This window comes from Sinohyriopsis cumingii, chromosome 2 (assembly GCF_028554795.1).
Source record: "Sinohyriopsis cumingii isolate HCF-2022 chromosome 2, ASM2855479v2, whole genome shotgun sequence".
NCBI lineage: Eukaryota > Metazoa > Mollusca > Bivalvia > Unionida > Unionidae > Sinohyriopsis > Sinohyriopsis cumingii.
The window spans coordinates 120124817-120152108 of record NC_142962.1 but is presented as its reverse complement, the minus strand read 5'-3'; positions in this window follow the sequence as shown (position 1 = coordinate 120152108).

Here is a 27292-nt window from a genome sequence, read left to right as displayed (position 1 = left end):
AGACACCTGAATCGTTGGTGTGGAACTGAAAACACATATAGACACCTGAATCGTTGGTGTGGAACTGAAAACACATATAGATCCAGAAAATACTGCGGCTCATATGGTTTTCTTTGCACAGAAGCTATCATCCAGCGTGCATCTAAAATGATAAATATTGGTTTGATCATCAATATTCAGAAATTAAAAGATATTCAGTTTTTAATATGACGGTGTTTGCATGGATTACTGTGGGAATTTAATTGGCATCTTGAGTCCTTATTCTTCTTTTTGTTTTACATCGTGCATCGGACAGCTTAAAGATCTCTCAATGGAAACAACTCTATTTTTAAACTTCTACATTAAAGGGAACATAATGTGTCAGTCTTGGTAATTGAATCACATGGGTGATCTCTCTTTCATTAACCATCCGTTCGTGACACTCATAACCCATAATCACAAGCCCCAAAATCAAATAAAAAGGTTGATAATATTTTTGCAGTGAGTGACACAAAATATTTGAAAGAAATATACATGAGCCACTCGAGGAGATTTACACTCTTATGTAAATATTTTTTTTAAATTCAGGAATCCAAAATAAGACCATTTTTCTTTGTTACTGTTAAGTGATGAAACCCTTTGTGATATTCTTTAGTGATAACAAAGTTTTCAAATTGGTAGAAATATTGGATGCAAGATTACCACAATTTTCAGTCATTATCTGGTGTACTTGATAAGAAGTCTTTTGATGAAAATTCCATGCCAATATGACCACGTGCTCATGTTCCGCTCTCCAGCTGCATATTTGCACAGGTCTGATTTCAAAGAAACAAATTTATCTGCTCCTCATCAATGGCTGGTAATTTAAAAGAGACCTTCTGTATCTTAGGTACTAATAAATGAGCTTTTAATTCCACAGACAGAGGATGTCTGCGAACAATTTGCAAAAATCTGCGTGGCACATACATAAAGAAAACTTAATCAAAATCAAATCAAGGCATTCATTTGAACACTGAAATGATAGTAATGTTGATATATTATGTATTGATATAATACGTAAACGACTTTCTCTTACAACTATGCAGCATGTGTCTCGGAAACTTGTCTAAATGTTCAACACAGTCTGTAAAATCATACCAATGTATATTGTATTAAATGATAAAACCTGAAAAATAAATGTACAGCGTGAAACAATCAACAATGTCGTTGTTTATGAGGATCTTTGAGGCTTTCCGGCCTGACAATTCTGGTATGATTTCACAGGCTATGCAGCTATTGTTCACTGAGTCTGTCTGTATTATCATGCATGCCAGCTACTCCCTCTAAAGGGGAATCATGAAAAGCGTTCAAAACAACATAACCACGTTAAGATCATGCCATTAACTAATTCAGCAATATCAATCTGGTACATTTAAATTCGCTACACACCAGTGACAACAACAGCGTAATCTGAATACTGAAAGAGACAAATAATTAATAAGACGGTGGAAGTCCTTGTTTTATATCAGGTCGATGACAATTTGGATAAGATACAATTCAGTTCAGTGGAAGTGCCATTCTGTCTGGCTGTGTCCTCTCTAATTTCACTATCCACACTGCGGATAAGATCATTGTGCTTCTTAAAATTTGTCTGTTTGACTAACTGAATGTTTTTTTTAGTAAGGGTAGTTGAATGGTGATATGATACATAAATAGTATGGTCAGTTCAACAGTTAGCAGTCTTGAGGTTGCCTTACTAAGATGTCCCGACGATAGCCTTGAACTTGGTTGAAAAACACTGCTGGATAAATTACGTTCAACATGAAATGACATTGCTTTTGTGCCGGAACTTCAACAAGGTACAGATTATTTACGTTTACATGGATCAGTTTTAATGGGCCCCTTTCTTGTCACAGACACTCTATAAACGTGAGATAAAAGTTTAATTAAAGCTTGCATGATAATCAAGTTCAAATGGCAAGAGGGCAGTGTGAATTCTAGTAGAAAAAATAGTTTATTTCTTTACAAGAACACCACGTGATCTCGAGCCACATTTGAGACCAACATATTTCTCTGTATTTACATCATATAATTGTTCGCCCTAATTGTCGCACACGTCTACATGATTGACTCGTGGAGAAACAGCCCGTATATGGGTTGATTTATCTGAATTACAATGAAAAAAGATTCATCTTGTTCTGGACTAACCTGTCTGAGCTAAATCGGTCTACTCTCGGGTTAGCAATCTAATCAGTTTGATAAAGCATGTAGACCATACATTGGCTATTGATGTCTACAAGAAGACTACAAGACAAATTTCAGTATCTAATCTGGCGAAAGAAAATGCATCCGAATTAACAAGGATATATGTCAAATTTCGAAAACTTTCTTCATGCTCATATAATTAGTTATACGAGACACCATTATCCAGCAAGTGATTATGGAACTTTACTTTTGATTGGATAAATTTGTGAAACTAGTTAAACATGCACAGAACACGCTGATGTCTTCTTCCATTCAAAGGGTCAGGGCCAGCCTTAGGCCGATTGGACCTATTTGGCCCCGGGCCCTGCGCTCACAGGAACCACGCGTGTTAGTAATTATTAAAATATATCTACAGAGAGAAAATAATTTTAAAGTGAAGGAAGAGCATTTTAAGTTAATATCATACAAATCATGCTTAAAAGTTCATTTCCAAATGCCGTTCACACAGGAGTATCCGTGCGTAAGTCCAGGAGGCCACTTCAAAATGATCCAAATCGAGCCCGACGTTTGATAAGTTTGCATAAGGGCAAGATAATCTTTCAATGTATCAGCTTTATCTGCTGCTAGTATAAGATCATCTTTTGTGATTTTATTACTAAGAAAGGTACGATGCTCAAATGTCCAATTTGCGAGCCTCAGTTTCAAGCTGATCTGTTCTACTCTACTCATAAATTAGTGTAGGTCTACGACGTGCTGCTCAAATGTTTCTTATAAATTGCAAATATTATTTAGATAGCAGAGTACTGATACAAAGAAGGAATTCGTCCAGTGATAATTAGAACAATAATGGCCATGTGCGCAGACATATGGGTTGTCAAGAAAACTTTGAATGTGCCATAACACGTATTGCACTCAGCTTACTTAATTAGATTCTTCAGCAATATACATCTGAAAGAAATTTTAACTTGAGTCAAGTCAAGTGACACAATTTGGTTTCATCAAACGACTCAGTCACTTCTTGTAAATAGGGAACTGTGCATGACAGTCAAAGCAAAATCTAGTTTTGGAGCGTTTGGCTACAAGAACTCTGGGTTTTAACAAATCTCTATATTGGTAAATACACTGAAATAGCCCTTTTATTACCACATGCCAAGCCTGAATTAATTTCAAGATAAGACTCTATCAAATGGGGTCCAAGGATTCTGGTCAGGACTAACGTTATCAGAATCTAGGTTAATTTTGATATCTGCATAAAACTGTGCCTGTTGAAAGACAGGTATTAGGTCCTCTAAGTTGCCATACAATTTAAATGTGACTAAAAATGTAATCCTTTTTTAAAACCCTTATTTACATAAACAGGAGAATCATAACAGGTAATATGTAACTATGACCGCAAACCACAATAGACATTGCAAAAAAATAGTCAGTTATGCAATAACTCAGAAAGACCGTTACAAACACCAGTATGATGTACTGGTTTCATTTTTTGCTTTCCACACACATTTGGTTCAATGAGAATGGTTTCAAAAACGTCTTCATTTCAAGAAAAGAAGCATTTGTGCTAACTTTCAGGAGAAGATTGTTAGTTTTCATGTAATCTGTTTATATAAAAAAAGAGGATACAATGTTTTTACTAATGTATAGTCATATACAAGTAATGTTGGTGGCAGAGGCAATGTATATTTTTCATCTGGTTAATATAAAAACAAACAAGAAATGATTGCTATGAAGGATATACAAATAACATTAACCTGAGGATATACTAAGGAACACTTTCTGAAAGTTTGATAATAAATTAAGTTGTTTTGGAGAAGATGTTTACAAATATGTTGCTGACAAAGCTGCCGTTGAGACCTAAAAAAACGCTTATTTTGCGAACATATTGAGATAAATGTTTCTGCAATGTTTGATTAAAGTTCGACAAGTGTCCTTAGCTGATGTGAACATTTTTGTGCGACCTAGTTGCCATAAAGTAATTATATGGCAACCATAAAAGCAAAACTTTTGTAGAACATGCAAGTAAACTAGCATTCAAAACACTTGTTTATTTCACGAACTGATTCATATACAGAGTTCTTTGGCACCAAAGTGTACTTCATATTGAAATTATGGAAAGCTGTTTTTCAACGCAAATCTTCCGAAAAGCAGCATTTCATGTTTTCGTGCCCTTTTCTTTTATGAATTTTCAACTCTTTACTAATATATACTCATGCATAGATAGTTAAATAATTCACGACAAAAGCTATTAATGGGTATAGGCTCAAAATGTCCAAAAACACATTAGTATTTCATGGAATGAAGTCCCCGTCCATTCTTATGCCACTAAGCACCAGCCTATAGAATATACTCAAAGTCGACAACTCTGCGGGAACTTCCTGCTGCTTATCTGCCCCAAACCCCATAATAAACGATAGTTATGGATCAACATATGGTACATTATTCACCTCATTTTGCATATATGTAAAGTTTTTACCATTTTTATAACAATATCTTGATTAGTTCCAAGACTACTGCCTCACCCTAAAAGTACTCGCAATCTTGATTTGTGAATTTGAACTTCAGGAAAGAACTGCAAAACACACTCTAGATCGAGGGTTGGCAAAATAGGTCCTTCTAACATTTTTATCCAGCCCGCTAAGCAGTAGCGTATTAACGGGGGAGGTGGCGGGGGCAATGGGGCGGTTGCCTCGGGCGTCAGAGATTTGGGGCGCCAAACCCACGCCTCGGGCGCCATTTAATCCTAGTACGCCACTGTCGCCAAAACTCCCGGCAAATTGAGGGAGCTACTAGAATCTTCCTCTACTAAAACTTACATAATCGGATCGTCGTCTGCCATCGCTAATACTTAAAATGGTTATTTAAACGCCGTTGAAGCTTCAGCAAGTGCTTTGACTTTATGGTTATAAAAATTTACTTTGTTAACGAACACTGTACCACATGACAAAATGCAATCGATTGTGAAGTAATTTCATTAATACAGTAGAAGTGCGTATCATGACGACTTAAGAAAATTCATGGAGTGCTCCATGCTGCGAAATTTTTTCCCACCCATGCTTTAGATCCTGTTTATACAATTTATAAAATATCAGTCAGCTAACAAGCAAAATAATCTTGGAAGATTTATTGCAAAATTAAACATGTCTATGAAAACACGTTATCTCTAACAGCATGTACGCAGTGTCACCGTTATAGTTTCATATTGTATGATTGTTTGGACATTTGAAATGAGACATTTTCTTGTCTATCCAATATTTTTTTAATTTGGATATTCCATTCTCTAATTGTAAGCTTCTTGGTTGCTTATTGGCACCAATGGCTTTACATCGTTGACAAATGAATTCATAGATTATTAGCTAATCTTCTTAGCTGATTCCATGAAGCATCCTTCAGCCAAAATGGTTTTATCATTTGGCTTTCAGCTACTGCTCCAACTGGTAGTTGTTACAGGCCCAGGCACCAAACAGCTATGAGGAGGGATAACACCGGTAAACGGGAATTCCAGGCCTTCAGCTGTCTTGATAGGTAACTAACACGATCTAACTGTTTTAACCAGGTGTCAGCGAAGTCAATCTGACGCTTCCCTCCTATCTTCTTCAGTTCGGTCACTGAGTTTCTCTTCCTTTCCCAGCTGGCGTTTAGTGGGATACTCACTTGTAAATGAAAATGGGCTCGAATTAAACATAGCGTTCGACTCTTCGGCCACGTACGACTCTTCTAAAGACATTGTGCGGTGTTGTATATTAACGACTTACAACTTTACTGGACAGCATACTACACAAAAGCTTACCTGGGTAACTGGCCATTAATTAACAGATCGATTAATTAGATTGATGGTCATGGAAGAAAAAACATTGACCAAGAAAATAACACTGACATTGCAATTCATAGTAAAACGGAGTCAGCGTGAATACACAAAGAAAATATGAAAGCCATATGTGTGTGTGTGTGTGTGCGTGTGTGTGTGTGTACATTTAACTTGTCACGGAAGCAGTGGCGAGAAAAAGCACAATATATAATCATTAAAGAACCAATCATGTGAAAAAAACATTCAGCAGAAAAATAAAGAGAATATGACTCATGGCATGACGCAAACGAGAGCAAACTCGTATTCAAATCTTGTTTCTCTGGCACCTCTGGTACATTCACAATGTAAATAATAATTCCTTTCAAATAAACAATATGCCTTGGTAGAGAAAAACAAAACTAATAAAAAATGAATGATTTCAGGCACACAAAAAAATAGCATTTCAATTTCCAAGACAGAAAAGTGCGTAAAACCGTCGCATGCAGACTTTTTCTTTGATAAATTAGCATTTTCAATCCTCGACAATAAAGGACGGTGTTATTAGTAACTGTTGCAAAAAGTTCTGTTTCGTATTAAGCAAACAAGAGAAGAAGGAAAAGCAATCGATTGCATCATCAATAGATGATCCAGAAGGCAAATAATCGTTCGGAACTCAGTTGATAGCTAAAACATAGGACAAAGCCCATGTTGTTATTCGTAGAACGAGTACATCAAAGAAGATTTTACATTCAAATTCCTTTTGCCCTAAAATCTTGGTCCGCCATATAATGTGCCTGTATGTGAGTCAGTCACTATAAAGTGTTACAATGAGTAAAACAACATTTACGATTCCTACCTAAGCTCAAATTGTCCGTACAAAGATGACAATTGAATGATTCGATTAGGAGCTTTGTTGCTTCTATATGAAAATACCTTTGAACAAGACAGCTTATGTCACACAGCATAAAAATAGCTCCAAGAAAAGCATAGGAAAGTACAACGACCATTTTCCTACAATCGAGATTTATCAATATGCGGCGTTTGTTTGTTCCCTGTACTAAAGAGAATACTAGCAAGAAAGCGATATTATAATCGCTAGCAGCCGGCGATATTTTAGTTTGTATATATATCTGTGTGTGTGTGTGTGTGTGTGTGTGTGTTGACAGTACAATTCTTGCCTTCATTCATGTCTCTTGATGAGTGTATGGGCTCAGGAAGGATATGTAGGACATTTCGTCAATCAGGGTTTGGTTAATTCATAGGATATAGTTTGGCAATGCCCTTTTCTTTTAAATATCTGCGTAACGCTGCTGCCGATGGATTTGTCCCTGTATGGACTCGACGAGTTAAGAAAGTATATCATTTAGGAGATGTTCGTTTCATGACTGGTATAACGGTAACTAACACCATAAATGAAATATGACATCATCAAATACCTCACTGTGACAAAAATAAGCTGTTTAAAGATTACAGTGTTGTTATTTGCTTATCTCATTCACTTTATGTAAGTATAAATCTATAAATACTGCGAATGTATTTTAATATTTACAATCTATTTTGTGTTTCACAATGTTCCAAATCACTCGAAACAATGTATGTTGCAAGTCTTCTAGCTATTTGAACATTTAAGGCTCCAAAATCAATATAGACATGAAGCACATAGGTATATTCTATTGTTATCTCACTGCATTTATCGTTTTATGCTGGAACACCCATGACATTTGTGTATGATACTGATTTTTGCCGATGAAGATAACTTAAGCTTTGATGGATGGATGGTAAACTGTTTGGAAACATTATCTGATTTTCATCTGAAGTAGGCTATGAATAAGTTATATTATGTATCCGTTAGACTTTCCAAAGATGCAGTGATAGATGTTGAAATGTTGAATAATATTGAAATAATGGGAACTGACATTCCAAATCAATTATGCTTAATCGTCCAATGTCTTTTTGAATGAAACATGTCCCTTCATTGTGGAAGAAGGCTAATTTAATATCAAGTTTCATCAACTGTGATGTTAGGAAAACTATGAAGCTGTTGACTGTATCCTTTTGTAAGGGTGTAAGGTCTTGATAAAATAAATTGCAGCATACGGGTCATATTACTCAAATGAGTTTTGAACTTTATGTATGGAATGCTGCATAGCATGGCCATACATGCTACACATTTTGATCAAAACTTCGTTTCAGTCCGTATTTTGCATACGTTATTGTTTACCTTAATTACATTTTTGAAGCTCTACTTTGTTTAAGTCGCTTAATTGTTGATCATACCACACTTATTTGTTAAGGTGATTCTACTGATAATATCGAGGACCCTACTAACATTGAGAGCCTTTACTCTATCGAAAATTGACAGAATGGTGTTTTCACTGAAATGACTTGACCGACTGTCACAATATTACTTTAATGACACTAGTCTACAGCCAAAATGCTTGCGAAATAGTCACCCTTTACTAATCCTGGGTCACTGAGAACGAAAATGAAACTTAAAATTGTTGATGGACTCTAACTTCAGTGATATGATACTGTGTCATCCATGACTTGGGAATGGCGGAGGATAAGTGAGTTATAAAGGAAAGGGATCTCAATTTAAACCAGAAATGACTAAAATATATCTTTGACTGGATGCATGAATGAATCTATGACTGGGTTTAAAGAGTACTTGGTTTTTAGGCAAAACAATGAATGGTGCAATCTGAAGATGGTATTGCATCGTACATGATATGAACTGCATCATGTTATTCCTAGAAGTTATGGATGATGCAATCATAATTAAACTTAAATCACTCTGCCTAACACATTGCCCTATGTCAGCTCTAGACATCACACAGTGTCGTGCTCTCTTATTTATCAGTTTGATTTTGCTAAGGGACACATTTCTGTTTTGCCAAAGTGAGCAGAGATGTCCTTCGTTGTGTGAACAATGCAGATAAATACTGCTATGTTTGTGTTGAAGTGACTTTTGCACCACAAAAGCGCAGTATGACACGTTCGCTGCAAAATTGGAGAGCAGTAAAAGAGGTGGGCCCATACTTATGCTGCAACACTTGTGCAACAAATCTCCGCCATAGGTTGAACAGGAAAAGGAAATTTATGTCTTTTGTAGTGTCAATGATTAGGAATGAGCCAACAGATCTTATCATCAATTGTTACTTCTGCAAGTTGCCTCCAGCTGGATTCCTACTATATCAAGAGAGATATTCCACTCCGCCAGTCATTGGAGCCTGGGAGGAAAAGTGTTCAGCATCCACCACTTGTTGAATCAAGGAAGATTTCGTTACCGCCCTTGCACATCAAGCTGGGTCTGATGAAGAATTTTGTCAAGGCCATGGACAAATCACGAGCAGCTTTCAAATACCTCGGTGGAAAATTTCCAAGTTTTAAAAACTCAAATATCAATACATTATACACTGCCGTAAAATGTAAAACTCAAATATCTATACAATATACACTGCCGTAAAATGTAAAAACTTAAAAATGTTTGAAACAGTAGCCAATCATTTGTTTAAATTATCATATTGGAATTCAACACATCAAAAGTCCATAATAAATAGCACATTTTATTTCTGAAGCAGCGGCCTTCTAAAACAATTTTACACCAGTGTAATTACTCATAACTTGTTTGATTCGCATTCTCGTCTACGATTTGTTTTAAATTCCAAATGTAACTGACATAAAATAGTGATAATCTGGTAATATCAAGAAACAAACAAACAATTGACAATGCTCAGAAACGTAAGGAATATATACGTGAGCTTACATTTAAGTACACTCTTTTTATAATGTATTAGGCCAACTATGCCAATCGTATTTAGGAGAATCTTACAACTTACACTGCTTAAGAAAATAAAAAAATATATAGATTATATTGCACACAGTTGTGGATAACAATAATAATTGCAGTTGAAAGAATCATGTCCTTATCGGTAAGATACCTAATCAGAGTGGACTCTCAATTCTTTCCAAGCACAAAGAGACTGTGCAACACACACAGATTCTCTCTCTCTCTCTCTCTCTCTCTCTGCACAATTTAGGCATCAAAGCTTTGCTTTAATCTATGATCACACATCGGGTCAATATCTTAAGAAACTCGAATTGTTCTTCCTGAAACAGTTTTGACACTGCAACCGACTCTTTACAGGGGTGTTTTCTTTAGCTAATGTAAGGCTACTCCAGTATATTAAACTTTATCTTCCTATATAAGATGATGTTCTCTAAACGGGAAGACTGAATTGTCAAATAATTGTTAGTCAAATAATCATGTAGGTTAGATTTGCTCTCTAATAGTTAAACGTAATACCACTGTAACCTCTATCCTCTCCCCTTTTATACTCATACTTTTCTATTAAAGGTAATATTATTTTATTATCTTAACTTTATGCAAAAATTGACATTTGTAGAAAGTTCAAACATGGAACTTATAACTGCTGTACTTGCAAGAAGGAAGACGTTCAATAATGATGGGGTAACATAAAGTCCAATCACAATGATATATATGGTAAAAGGAATTAAAATGCAATATTTTAAATCTGAAAGTGAATGTTGTCAAACCCATAATTATCAATTAATTATGTTTATTTGCACTGCAAAGTCATGATCGACATGTGTATGTTTATTTGCACTGCAAAGTCATGATCAACATGTGTATGTTTATTTGCACTGCAAAGTCATGATTATCATGTGTATGTTTATTTGCACTGCAAAGTCATGATTATCATGTGTGCGTTTATTTGCACTGCAAAGTCATGATTATCATGCGTATGTTTATTTGCACTGCAAAATCATGATTATCATGTGTATGTATGTTTGCACTGCAAAGTCATGATTATAACGTGTATGTTTATTTGCACTGCAAAGTCATGATTATCATGTGTATGTTTATTTGCACTGCAAAGTCATGATTATCATGTGTATGTTTATATGCACAGCAAAGTCATGATTATCATGTATATGTTTATATGCACAGCAAAGTCATGATTATCATGTATATGTTTATTTGCACAGCAAACAAACAGCTTTGACACATGCCTCACGTAAAGATCACAAAATCGTAAGTCTTTTGATATGTATTAATTATGCACTGACTGAACAAATGACATTTAATAATTAAGCGGCCAATTAAAATATATATAGCGATATAAATATTTAAGCTTGTGTCTAAAGTAATAGGTCTCTCTAAAAAAGTAATTTTGATAGAGCTTTTGTTGAAAGACATAGTATAAACAAAGGACTATATAGACCACAAAGATGTCCCAGTTATTTCTCATCATTTCATCGCATATTCATTGGAATTATAAGAAAGTTAATATTAACGTTACCTTACTAAAATTATAGGCTAGCTATCGTTAATGTTAGTTAATTGCAAGTTAATTTGGAAACAAACATTAAGTCTGTAAGTTCATTTTGAAACTGAGTTTCACACTCTGTGCTCGAGGAAAAAATCATTTTCTCATCTCACAGCTTAAATTTGCGAACAAGCTTATCTTTTGGTTGAACCAACATAACATTGCAATATTAGGACCTAAAATATTTAGAAACATTAGACGGTCGTTGTGATCAGTCATTGGAGATACTTGAAACATTCGAAACTACTCTGAAGATTTTTTTGAAAATATCTTCAAAGGCACAACGATAAATTTTCTTGTGCATTATAAGTGTTTGTTCAAAATCGCCATAACTTGCAGGGTAATTTTATCGAAACGCCAAAGTAGATTATATCCATTCTTGATTAGTGATTCCAATCCTTATTATGTCCTCGAGTAGGACAACAACTTGGATCAAGATGATGCGTTTTCTAACTCTACTGACACTTATAAGTCACTTATAAGTTATATGAAGTGGACTGACCGAGAATAGTAATTCACAAAAAAAAGCCCAGACCGCTAAGCGGCAAGCAAGAGCAAGACAGCCGCAACAATAACAGCATATTTTATAAGCAACATCTTCGTCAAAGATCCTTGATTTGATTGATACTTCGAATTTCTGAAAGAATGAAGCAAATATTACAGACGAATGATCACTACAGGTACTAGATTAATGCAAGCATATCGCAAAATGAGTGATAATCTGCGTACAGACTCCAAAACTAATGAACCGCGTCTGGAACGGACATCAAAGAAAGGGAAAACTTATCAAAAGACCATTCACTCACTGGATACAGGAATAAGACTTCATTATGTACTGTTCTTTTAAAATGAACAAGGTCTACTTACCCAAAGTACTAGCAGATTTTAAATTGTCTGAAACAAATGGTGTAATTTTATCACCAAAACACCTAATATCCCCACTGAGTATCAGTTCATTTGTTTTTGCATAGAAGTACATAGGAAACAACAGCTAAACATGACTCTGAGACTATAATGCTTTATCCCACAAACTCTATTACAAACGTAACTGAATGAATTCACAGTAATTACAATAATTTGTAATGTTTAACATTGAAAGTGATAATCTTTTTTCATTCCAATACATTTCAATAGCCCTAAATGTACAAAATGTGAAGAAAACACAGTAAGAAGAAAATTACTTATGCATGCAGATGTTATTCGTCAATCAGTTTTTTTTAAATTAAAAAAACACTTTTTTCTGTGATTTCTGCGAGCCTTTACTCTGGTCATTATTCCATCAGGTTTCCATCGGACGCCGGCATTTTTACTTGTAATAATGGTGAAAACGATGCGTTTATACATATAAATACGATTTGTTTGATGATTTTGTCATATTTCTTCATTATGAAAAAGAAATTTGAGGAAATAGTCTGCTACACTTAAGTCAAAATCTGAATCTTCACACAATGAAAACTTCGATTTTAATTTTTACTAAGGCAGTGTTTTCTCTAACGGAACATTTTTTTTACTAATGGGCAAAGTTCCAAAACGTGAAAACAGGAGTCGCAATCCGTCACACAGACTTTATCCATGGTTTGATGTGGAATGTGAAATGAAATGACAGCTATTAACCCTGCTCCGAAACAGCTGCAGAAGAAATGAGACACATTCGTGATAAATATGCGTTGTGAAAGCAAGTCATCATCTATCAAGCATGTTTTTGCAGTGCAGATCTAAATGTATGGATCACAAAATTTAACTTCGAGTTAGGTTTAAAAAAAGGCGACAGAACATTGACAGATGCGTAAATGATGCACTACTAAATAAACAACTGTTGATGAATTTTGAGCTATTGTCGAAATTATTGCTATACCCGATGATCCTTATTTTAGTATGGAAGACAATGCCATTTAATTTGTAATTAAAATGTGACTTGTTATCTTTTAAAACATTTAAATTTATGTATTACAACGAAGACTTAAGTATGGCAATTAGAGAATAAAAAAGTACTTGGAAAAAGTACTGGATCCAATTAATTCGGAAACGAATATTTGCTTCATAGTAATGTTGTAATGTACATATAGCTGCTTAAAATTGTAAGATTACTTATAATGTGGAATTTATTTCCAGAAGGTTCGTCTGACATAATCTATGTTTCCTTCCTATAAATAGTTCCTAATATTAACTCAAAACACTGGTCCAGTTCTTAAACACTGCGTAAGTAAAGTTGACGCGTGGGTGCAAAAAGGGCAGTCGTGGATAAACGGATCTTCAAGATACAGAGCAGAATTGCTGAATTGGTTGCACTACCAAATTTCCTAAAAACTCTTTCAAAATTGCAAATATTACTACTAATCTGCATTTGCAAACTAGCAGAGTCAAACTACAACATAATATTTCATTTTTGTCCTTCGTATGATGCAGTAAGAGATAAATGTCATTTATCGTCGGTTGTAACAGCTATTCTCAGCTTGGAATTAAATACATATATTCTTGTTTCCTTATTGGATAACATTGCAGATGTAGATTTGTAACGATGCGTATGCACTACCCCCAGTTTTTAGATGTCTGACACTGTCTAGATATATGTATATTATAATGTTTATAATACCTGCATTGGCCTGTCAGTCATATAGTGATTTATAGTATGCGGAAAACAAATGCTTATATAGAATAGTGTTGTCTATTTATAGGTATTTTGTCCAAAATATTTGGCCCAAGATCTTTAATCCGACTACTTGCAATAATACCCAAACATTAAAACCATATTCTTACCTACCCAAATCTATACGAATCTTGACTTAGTTAACCACTCCTTCACGGAAGGAGTGGGGGCCCCGAGTGGTTTAAAGCGTTCTCCGTTACAGATCACTGCCACCTCACCTCTGTCCGCGTGGGTTTGAGTCTAGGATTCGGCTAATGTGGGTATGTGAGAAAGCTTGCCAGTAGCTTCTCGTGGGTCGGTGGTTCTTTCTGGGGGTTTCCCGGGTTCTTCCTCCACCATTAATACTGGCCGCCATGCATAGCCTATCGTGTGCTGAAAAATGACGTTAAACACCACGACAACAACAACAACAACGGAAGGAATGCAATATGAATGAATTGCTCGACTTCCTTCTATTGAATAATGCATGAGCATGGGACTTCTCACACTAATGATCGTTTTGCATCTTAGCCTTATCTGCCCTAATCATCTCCAATGATATCCATGCTGCATTCGTTTCTCAGGTAATTCCTTTTCTAAATGTTTGTATTAATAATTATATTTTATCTTGCCAAATGCGGGTTAAATTTCAGTGTCTGCTATTGTAATATGCGTTTACTTCTTTTGATCCTTTAACTTGTGTGTGTGTGTGTGTGTGTGTGTGTGTGTGTGTGTGTGTGTGTGTGTGTGTGTGTCGAGGACAGTGCTTGAGTAAAACTGGTACTTTTTATGTGATTGTTTTATTATTTTCATATTTAGCATTCATTCAGGGGAAAGCTGTGTGTACTGCAGAATTATCTGGTCAGTACTGCCGAAAATCATTATATCGCAGTCTTTTTCAAGCCCTAATACAAAAGTTGGGAAGGAAGATTTGTCATTTGTAAGCTTTTATACAGAGTATAATTTCATATTTTCACAAATTATGGAGGGACAACAAAACGTTCCACAAGTCTCAACTGAAATGTGAGAATCAGAAAATATAACTTGCACAGATATTAGTCTTGGATTGATTAATGTAACTGATTTTCATAAATACTACTGTCAATGCACGCCTTTTATTGTACTATTAATCATTATAATTATTGTTATCATGTTTGTTTAAGTTGGAAAGGAACCGTTTGGCAAAATTTAGTCGCTTAAATACGTCGTAAATATTCATTTTTAGGTCTCGAAAACAGGTAAGACTATATGTATGTTTTGGAGGACTCGTGCTTTTAGTATATTTCGTTTCCTGGTTCGGAGGTTTTTCAGTTCATGCCACATTTACTTAGCTCTTTGTGATATACTTTATTGTATCGTCGTTTGATACATAATCATTCAGGTTTCGATTTGTTCATTTAGCGTTGGAGATCAGGAGGGCTAATACTGAAAATTTATGTCAAGATAAAGCTTTTCCTTCCTTAGTTAAATGCGAGTAGAGAATTTTGTGTATGGCGACCGTATTAACATTCCCAACTTTCAAAATTAGCTCAGTACCAGTCCCAACCGTCGTTAAATATGCAGAAAAAATGCATGACACTGAAGATGTCAAAATGTGCAAACGAGTATCATAAAGAATCATATTGTTGCATTGCGCGTGATTGTTTCAAACGTTTGCACTCACAACATATTCCGTAACAGCTGTGTTCATGACTATTCATTTCAAACGTTTGACATACTTTATTTACGATCAAATGACAGATATCGTAATGGTAAGCAGGTGTTTACATAATTACATAAATTATAGCATGAGTCATAACAGCTGATAGTGCTATTAACAATTGTTATCATGTGAGTCGGTATATGGGGCAAGACAAGTTTGACAAATGTATTCGTTTATGGACACATCTGAAAATTACATGACCTTAGCATACTAATAATGCACAACTAATAAATTAGTCTTAATCTGTTTCGCAAAATAACACCGAAAGTATACACTGAACCCGGGAAATGAAAAGTCTTCATATGCTAATATTTTACTAATAACTTCGGCACTATAATCCAGTTACAGATGAACATAAATTGTACCCTACCACCGGTCTTCGAAATGATTTACTTTACATGGTTACTATTCAGCTGAAGATTTTTAATCCCAATAAACTTTACAAATTTCACACCAAACATTGTTCTGTCTTACAAATGATTCACAATGGACAGGAGTGTGGATTGTTTATTCGGTCTCATAGAATATGTTTTGTATTTAAGAGCACTTGTTATCCTAAATCAGTTCTATGTCTGTACGTTTTATCGTTTTACTATACAAAAAGCTATCTTCCGTTTGGCTGGCGGATTCATGTTGAAATAAGATCATGCTGCAAATGTCTTAAAATTTCTTATAATAAAGACCTAGTTTATAGAGTAAACTATTTTATCAAGGCTGATTTGTTTTTTTTAAAACAAAGGTCTAGATCGGTATAGTTGCATACAAACTTGAATACACTCATACACTTCAGTCGACATCTGCTTCTGATCTCGATATATTCTTCAATGATGACCTTTTAATATTTGACCATTTTCAAATTGTTTAATATTTTTTGTTTGTCTTCTTAAGCATTATTTTTCAAATAACCCATCCTTCATACATCATCCACATGCAAAATTCTATACCTCAAAAGGACAGAATCAAACAGACAGGAAGGATCGACTGATAAACAAGTGAATAAACCAGTGGATGAATTGATAGATAGATTGAACGATACAGATGATATACTATCAGACGATAAAGATCAATTAACAAAAGAAATAGAACAAGACGGCAAAACTCAGACTTGTCCATAAAACAAACGCTTTAAAGTTGATAAAAAAGGTTCTTTATAATATTAACTTTTCATTGCGATTGAATTTATTCCTGTAGGTTTCATTTGGTTTCTACAAAGTTATTTTTGCTGAATTTTGTTACTTGGATAAGATAGCAATAAGAACATACTTAAGTAAGTACCCACATAAATACGTATATTCAGTCAGAAAGAGAGACAAACAAATGAAGTTTGTATGGTAAAAAGAGTTACGAAATTCCTCAAATTTGAGGATATCCTCAAATTTTACCCATGATTAAAACAAATGTAACGTTATGAGACCATGATGGCTATTTCAACGATTGATTCTCACATCGCCTTCTGCCCAATTATTAATCAAGGAACGCATGAATACATGTATGATTTAATATATTCACGTGTCTATACACCGTGTTATTCACTCAAGCTGAGGACCAATTTGGCTATGAACATTCATTGTCGTTGCTATATTGTCAGTTCATGTTGGATGGTTTCTGATGGAAAAACAAGTTTAATCTTCTCGGAGCAGGAGTACCCGACATCCTGCTAAGACTGCATTCTGAATGCATTAAATTGGATATATTGGTATCAAAATTTATGATTCATTAAGAATAAATCTATCTGTATATATTGGTCATTGAGATATATGCCTGTGGTACGAACCCTGCAGACATTCGTACGGGTCGGCAGCTGATGTGTATCCTTGGGCAAGGAATTTTACTTCGGATGCCTTGGAACAAAACAGTGTTTGTTGGACTTTTAAACACGAGTCAATCAATCAATATAGTTGTGTCACGCTGGCAAAATATTATCTTTAATTTACTTGAAAATGATGAAGGATGAAAATGATGGCGTTATTATTTTAGTAATGGATACTTCAAAACATGTTTTCCTGCTGAAAATATATTTTGATGAAGTTGCATTGTTATATTTCTTGCGAGAGAACCATACACATGCCACATCTATATTCATCTCTGTTATAGGATTGACAAATTCCAGCCTATTATATTTCTCTCCAAATTATAACCAATATGTTACGAACAAATAGACTCGTCGATGGAAAAGAATTATTTCAAAATTAATTTCATTTAGAGTGGAGAATAAACTAACGATTCCCGCCAAAATATAACCCACTTGTTACAAACAGAGCGACACCTCGTGTGAAACGGATGTTGTAATACAGCTTTTAACCTGGATTGTAGACAGATTTGCATTCCCCACCAAACGCATCTAACGTTGTAACAAACAGATAAAAAACCCAAAAATAAAGTAAAAACTTATGAAACATTTCTATGCTAAACAAACATCTTGCGTTGATAACCTCTCTAACTAAGCAGACTCAACACACATGACGAAAAACTTTGAACCAATTTAAGACAATGCATATTACGTCCTGATCTCAGTTCCCTTTTGTTTCTATAATCGTTTCACTCTACTTAACACGAGATGCCCTAGACCCTCAGGTGTTGCACTATACTGCTACTCACACCTGCTAGTAAATCTTTCGTTATCAATATCTTCCCATATTAAAAGTAAGATGAAGATATGTTCAATTAATTTTTTCTTTTCATGGACATTATTTACACCTTTTTATGTATCGTTTCCTGTTCCAATATGTTATATTATCTTCTATCTTTCGCAACTATCGCATTTTACAATTTCCGTTTATTAACTAACAATAGATTACACAGCTGAAAAAGTGAGTTAGAGTTTCTCTCTGTGTAACTGAACGGCTATATAGGTATATCTCGAGTGTAATTTTCTTTAGGCTAGCATACATTTATATTTATCGAGGGCAACGTCCTCGTTTATAAATTTCTCAAGTAGCTGATAAAGGTAAGTAAAGACATATCCATCAAACTACTAAGAAAGTACAGAACACAGATTATTTTGTATTAAATTGCAAAAGCAATTGTTAATTTCATATGTGAGGATGCAAACATATCTTACTGCAGAGGGTAAGGACTATAATTCTAATAATTATTAAATATAATATACATATTATTTCACGAACAGAATCTAAGTTTGCCATTAAATGAAGATAAATATAAAAATTACGTATTTACATTTCTGCTTTTAGAGTAATATATCAGATTTGCGGAAAGCGTCGTTCATACCACCCCGGACCTCTCCTGGAATTACAGAGAAGTTGCTGCTTTGGGACGTTTAATCCGTTCTCTGATTTCAGGTATATGTAATTTTATGGTGTTAAATTGTGACTGGGATTATATTACTATTCTGTATACATTGTCCGCATAAGAGAGATGCCCTTTAGATATATAATTAGTAGATGGGCCACAGTTTATTTTAAGTGTAACACTAAGACAAATAATTTAATTAATATATTCCAGAGATTTAACAATATGGTCTTTCTGATAGTGTGTATTGGAGGATGAAACAACGATTATTGGAAAGGTAGACCGATTTTGTAAACGTTTAAGTAGAAAATATATTGAAATGGTATGTCTTTGTCCTCGTATGTGTTACAAAGGAATTCGTGGGCATGCGTTAAAATAAATGAATGCAAAGAATTGTGAGTTTTACAAAGTATGTTTTTAAAAATGCAGTTATTGCAAGCCTTCGTGGAGACTTGATACACAATGATCTAAATCGATTACAACAGTTCAAACATGGTCATTATGACGAGATGGCTGAGTTCTCATTCTGTAAAAATAAAATAAAGGGGCATTTAAGGAACACCATTAGTGATCTGTAGATACAAACAACAATAAAAACGATATAATAAAAAACACATACAATGGGAAGACAATAAAAAAGGTATTCTTATAACAATCGATATTCATAACATAAAATGGTTGGGTCCGTGTTTCTGTAGATGACGTTGTTCAACTTCATTGAATTGGTCTGAGTTTTGACGGTAGCTGCGACACGCAGAAAAGGAACATATTATAATTTCTTTCCTTGTTAATTTTTTTCTGTCCTCTTAATGGTTAATGACAGAAAATACCGATTTTCTAAGGTAATGTCATTGCACGCATATCGCTTGGAATCTAATCAGTGCGAAAAAGTTAAATAAAATTTCTTGTATCACTTACGTACCATCAGAAATAGTGAATAAATAGAGTATCTAACCTATACTCTTTTCTGAAATCATCACATGGTGTACGCGTTTACTTGTACTGCAAGCAAACAACATATTTACATCTGCTACACTTAGAAAGACACGAAACTTATGTTATTAAATATTCATGATTCACCCATCGACCGAATAATACAATAATAACAATTCATTCAAATAGTTGTGGTTTAATGGGGATTTCCTGATATGCATAAGAGATTAATATGTATTCAGTTAACAACTGTCCGCCACGATGGATAACAAAGCCATCAACAGGACGAATTAATTACTAATCACATGCATTTTATCAGACAAATTAAAAATATACAAAATATTTTTCAATTCTGCTTTCTCTTCTATCTATCTATCTATCTATCTATCTATCCACTCGACTTGCTTGCTAGTTTGGTAGGGGCTTTGTCGCAAGCTCAGTCTCCAAATATATTATCATTTCTTCTTGTTTTTCTATGACATCAATATGAATAGGTCGATATTACAGTTGCGTTATATGGACATTTTGTTTGGCAAAGTATTTAAAGTTTCATGTCACGAACCATACATATTTCGTCCGTATTTGATATAAATGCAGTCTGTGCACTTATTTAAAGTGAATGTTCATTGTCCCATTTTACACCAAGAGGCATCTTCAAATGCGTAAGGGATGAAAGCAGCATCTTATATCCTAAACGTGACTTGACGGCCTCTTCGTGGAATCAAATATGCGCAGAAAGTTTTCTGTCTAAGCGCAAACTACAATTTGCAACGCTATGATATAAGATTAATCCCTATTTTTTTAAACTTACCGCAAAACTATTTTACATTTGCCAATTTTCAAAACATTTAGCTAACACTGCAGGCATGCTTTTATGTTACTGGGTCAGGAATAAGATATCGTGTTTTATTCTGGATGTGTTACAGCATAAAAAAACCTTTCTTCTATATTGTAAAATTGGGCTGCACAATAAAAGGGAACATTATCGTCGAGAGAGAACACATTTTTTTGAATATACTGCTATAGTGGAACACGTGAATTCGGCAAATCTCCCAGACTATTCGCTTGGGACAGTCCGAGCCCGAGTCATGGGTCAGTTATATTCAAAAAAGAGAGATCAGAGGAGATGAAAAACAAATTCAGGTCTGATTGGAAATGCAGCAGTCGAACATCTCTTCTTTCCGAAAACGTTTAAGGACTTTTATTCTAATGAAGTTTACGTGAAATTTTCTAAGAAACATATCAGTAAAGTATAACTCCACTACAAGTTATTCCTTATAATGAACTACATTACATTGATCTCTTTAAGATATTCCAATCATACCCGGGAACAGTGGATGAGATCTATAAAGGCACGGAATATCCTCCAGTACATATAGGTGGTAAACAATTGACCAGGAAGAGATTTGGATGAGCAAAATGATTAAATCCAGGCGCTTTTCATGCCAGTGAGAGACTGAAGGATCTGTATCAAATTACGTCTGATACGGCCATGAACGTCTTGTCCATGGATTGTCAGAATGGCTTTAGTCTGAATTGTTTTGAAAGCGGTACTATGAAAGGAGAGATAGCTTTATTAATGAGCGTGATGTGGACCCTGTAGTGAAGAAACATTATAATGTTGATAAAGGTTTCCACTTATCATTTGTTCGAGTAGGCAATGTGTAACTTTTTAGACTTTCCGATCTGAAGAGTATTCCAGGAATAAATATACATCCAGACCCCTTAACAGAGGTGTGGCTTCAGCAGCCTATGGTTCATTTTACTGAAGTGTATGTCTTGGCAGGAGCAACATTTACAAGAAGATACCATGAATCATTAATCCCTATTCAACCTAAAATAAGAGATGAGAAGAGATGAGGAAACTAAAAATCAGTGTTTCGAAAAGAAAACAAATACACATTTCTAAAGCCAACGGACTCTGATCGTATGCAAGCAATATGACCATACGGTGTAGTTGACTGGTAGGCTACATATACTCGACTGGGACATACTACCTGGTTGCCTTTATGAGTCATAACAGCAGAAGTATATATGTTCCTCACACTTTGCTTCTATTATGCCATCAATAAGCATTTCACGGTTTGCACATTACACTGCATGTCAAAGTATATATGGCCTTTTATCAACATCAGGGAGATATAAAGATAGTATTGTACCAGCAAATTTGCTCTTGGAAAAACTTGTCAAAGGAAATAAATAACAAAAGGACTGGGCAAAATTAACAAAGACAAAAGCCTTCTGACCTGTTCTAAAGCAGCAGCTGTCTTGGACAACATTTCGGATAATGCGAGAGTGAAACAAATGCAAACAGGCTACCACAAACAGATAAACTCATATTGATGAATTGAAAATGATTTGAGAAAAGTCAAATGTTTGGTACCTCACCCAGTCAGATAGCATAAAGCTCGCCAAGGATACAGGCACCAGCAGGTTCAGTAAACGGACTTGTGATTGAGGTCTGTATTGACAATCACAAAGTTAGACTAGATTTTGAATCTGGAAAGTAAAACTGAAAATCCAGTTAAAGTCAATACACCTACTTGTTTGAAGTGTCCAGAATCCAAAATGTGTCATAGTGAAACTGCCTGTTAGATGAGAACCAATACATAGGAATATCAGTTCATTTTAAATTAAACCTGAATAAAATCCATTGCAATTGTATGCAACTGTTTTCATAGTTGTTGATAGAAACATGTGATTAATTTATAATCGTCTTATTCTGATGGAAACATGTGATTAATTTATAATCGTCTTATTCTGATGGAAACATGTGATTAATTTATAATCGTCTTATTCTGATGGAAACATGTGATTAATTTATAATCGTCTTATTCTGATGGAAACATGTGATTAATTTATAATCGTCTTATTCTGATGGAAACATGTGATTAATTTATAATCGTCTTATTCTGATGGAAACATGGACTAACCATTTGGTGCAACTAATTTTAAAATAGTATTCTCCCTTTTTGCTTCCAGCTCAAGTGAACGTGTATCACCTTTGCTAAAGAACGGAGACTGTGCAGTAACAATTCATTAATTTCACCGATGTGCACACAAGTGAGATGCTGGAGAGGTGGGGTTGTAGTTTAAATAAGCATCTCGCATAACGTTCATCTTGTCATCTTACCAATTTTGCAGATGCAAGACGTTATCACCATTCATTCCATATATAGCTGTACTGTATTCAACAGTTAAAGTAATGGTACTAATTTTTATTATGTTAAAATACAATTATAAACACCTAAAACGATTGATATTATATTTCGACTGTCGTCGTCAAATTAAACAAGGAATCAACTTCAAAAGGAACTTTACAGATAATGCAGTCTCAGATGTTCGCTACGTTAGGTAAATGTCGGAACATGCGACTACTCGTAAAATATCATATGACCGAATTGCTGGTTTAACTGAAGTCAAGAAAACAACAGATACAGATCAAAGTTACAGTATCAGCAAAGTTCAAATTGCGTCACTAACGGATCGATAATTATACAAATACATCTGACACGCTTTGACAACACCTTGCTTTCTCCATATGCGGCAGTTTTGTTAACATCACACGATGATTGAAAACTGCAGTTCACGTTTCTTTGTATAACGAAGTTCCGAGCCAATGAACCTACTAAGCAGAGAACTAGACAATACCCAACTTTCAGTTTTGTCATAGTGTTGTGTTGGTCTGACGATCGCGCAGAACAGACATGCAGCTTAGCCATTTTAAGACCGATATTCAGTTATTTTGTCCTTTTTTCCTCCATTTTTTAACGCAATCTTTGTAGATTCCCATTTCTTTTAAATATATAGCTGTCCTGATTTTAATTTGCCCTTTATGCGTCATGTTTTGATTATGTTTTGTGGATGTAACTCGGTTATTCCCCTTTCTTGTTACGCTCGAGATGATGAAATCCTTTTGCAATTGCGCTATTATAAGATATATATATATATATATATATATATATATATATATATATATATATATATATATATATATATATATATATATGTGTGTGTGTGTGTGTGTGTGTGTGTGTGTGTGTGTGTGTGTGTGAAGTAAGCGTATAATGTGTTTGCGAAAATGACGATTTTAAGTATATCTCTTTTCTTTTTCTGATTTTTTCACAGTTTATTCAGCTGTTATTGTTATATGTATCTCACACATAAAAAGCAAACTATTTTCATTTGTTGATGTGTGGGGATCAGCTGAGCCAGCATAGGATAATTAGTTATTAATTCTACTATAGATATATATGTAGACAAGAGCTTTGTATATCACACTCTGGGTACCATTCCCAGCACTGAAAACTGTTTTATTTCCCTTCCCACCCTTTGTTCAAGATGTGGAAGAAACAAAAACGTGATACAGCAGTTGTCTCTTTATCAAGTTGCGTTAAACATTTGCATGCAGAATTCTTCCAAAATCAAAATTCCTTTTTTCCCTTTTTTATGCAAATCAAATAATGGCTATCGAAGGAGATATTGATTAAATTGCGCTTATTTATTTTAAATGTTGGTGATCGATAACAGCTGCGTTTATCTCAATACATATCCACGTTTCACAAATCTTATTTACGATCAAGAGGAAAACAAATTCAGTTAGGCTGGTGTTGATATATTTGCATCTACTACAGTGTATGATTCATGACAGCTGACACTATTGTTAACAATTGTTATCAAGAAGTCGGAATCAAAGCGAAATAACTATGATAAAACCTTATGTGTATTTATATGGTCTGTATTTTTGGTCCTTGTATAAAGCCAGACATATCCTGTTCTGCTGGCAGTTTCGTGTCAGACTTATATTATATTGAAATTGTCCTAAGATTTCATTAAAGTGAAACCCAGTAAGTTCAGTAAAATATTTTATCTTTACGTTTTCTTTTTAAACAAAGAGAAATATTTAACCGATTGCAACATAATACGAAATTACTCACAATCTTCAGTCGACAGCTGCTTCTGTTCTCAATATATTTTTAACGAGATCATTATGCAATATGTTTGTCATTTTAAAAATGTGTCTATTATTTAGCTATCTTAAAATGTGTCTATTATTTAGCTATTTTAAAAATGTGTCTATTGTTTAGCTATTTTACAAATGTGTCTATTATTAGCTATCTTAAAATGTGTCTATTATTTAACTATTTTAAAAATGTGTCTATTATTTAGCTATCTTAAAATGTGTGTATTATTTAGCTATCTTAAAATGTGTCTATTATTTAGCTATTTTAATGATGTGACTATAGTCAATTTAAAGATGTGTCTATTCAATAGCCATTTTAAAACTTTGTCTGTTATTTAATTAATCTGCCTATTCTTTAGCCATTTTAAAAATGCGTCTATTATTTAGCTATTTTAATGATGTGTTATTATTTAGCTATTTTAAAAATGTCTCTATTATTTAGCCGTCTGCCAGAATATTACCTTCCAAATAATCCAACTATCCATTTATCAACTATATAGGCATAGACGGAGAGGAATAGAAAGAGATGTGCACACATGTGAATGAACCAAAGACTAAATGGATAGTTAGATGGAATCATACATACATACATACATACATACATACATACATACATACATACATACATAAATACATACAGATGGAGAAAAAGTGTTAGACTCCCATTTTATCAAGAGCTAGTAAGAATGGCGCAGTTTCGAGTTTCTGCATTTAAAAACTAAACAGCAAACAATGATTGCATACTATCAGAATAAAGTATTAACAACATACGCATTCCCAGCTTACAGTGTCCATTTTCCCAGTTGGTAATTGTTGAGATACTCAAATTATCAAAGGGATAACTGATCCTGAGCAATAATGACGTTTATTTGTACTTTTTTCAAAATAAAGACAGCTGTCAATCACGTGTGATCGTAAAAGTGAGAACATTTTGTTTGAAAAATCAGTACTTCACTCAAACAAAATATTCAACATAAGAAATAAATTTAAGCAAATGTAATCTATGTTCTAAAAAGAAGAATTACAATAGCGAACATCAGGCCACAGTCATCAAGCAATAAATTAGAATCCTTTGAGAAATCCGAAATGAATAAATACCTAAGGGTAGAAAATTAAATTGCTAATAAAACTACATCTGCATCCCCTCTGTAAAATTATAACGGAAAAGAAGGTCCAGAAAAAGGCTTGATTAGAAGCGAAAAGGACACAGAACAGGTATTTCCAATTCTGAATATTCATGAGGTTTTCTAAGTGTGTATAGGACGAAAATGAAAGATATGTTTGTTAAGTAAAGAGACCTTCCAGCGTTTTGTTATTTGTTTGAAATAATTTTTTAAACATTTTCTTTTGGTTAGCAACTGAAGCTCTAAATTAAGAGGGAGCTTAAAAATAGATGTCAAGTCTCTAACAAGTTTGATTTGATAAAAAGTGTCCTTTGATAACGGAATGAGATTTATACTTGAATGTGGAAAGAGCTTGTCTTTATAAAATATTACGTTTGCGTAAACCTATCTACATTTTTGCATTCATGTTTGTCTGTATGCATGAAATGTTCAGATATTGATTGTCCAATTTCTTTTCACTTTTATATTTAAACTAGTTTTAAATTTTCCCTAATTATTATATCATCAAGAACAATTAGATATCACTTAAAATGCACTTGGACATACATATGTTTGCAAGTAAGTATTGTTAATATAATTTGAATAAGGATGGAAATGATTTAGTTTAAAAACTCATTTCTCCCTTTAATGAGAATAAAATGTACCAAGTCCTACGCTAATCATGTCAGGTGTTCGAATTCATTGAACCAAGATAGACCAATACATCATCGATAATCGAAGATTGCATGCATGTATACATATAGACGCATGCGCAGAGAAACAGACATAATATAGATATACGAACATACACACAGAATGAATCGTGTTTAATTTTTGTAGATATGTTGTACATTATGCAACAACTGTGAAGGCCACGTGTACAATAGCAAAAGTTAACCTTGAGGTACTAGTCATTTGACAGATCTCCTGACCTTTAAAAACAAAGTGTTTTATTGATGCTGCGTTTCATAATCAATTAAATGTGCCATCTAGAGGTTTCACATAACAATCAGATGTAAGCGATAGGAGATAGTTTCATGGTATAGATCTAAAGAAACAGCTTGATTGAATATGTTTATTTTGTTTTTATTTTCGAAAAATAGGTTAAGTTCTTACTCATATATATTTGAAGCTCCTCTGGCATGTTATTGGAAAAAGGAAAGGAAGCTATCCTACTAATGACGGAAAGAAGCAACATTTGACTTTTCCATGATGGAAGAGTTGGCTTGGCTATCCATGGAATAGTTTTATGCAGACCATCCAATACCAATGACTTTGTCTTAAATCATTTGTTAAGGACTGAAACCATATTGTTCCTAATTAATAAAATCTAGATCTACAAGAATATGAGTATTGTCAATGCAAAATCTATGTCATCACTGGAGAGGCAGCAAAACGTACATTAGCGATCGATGATA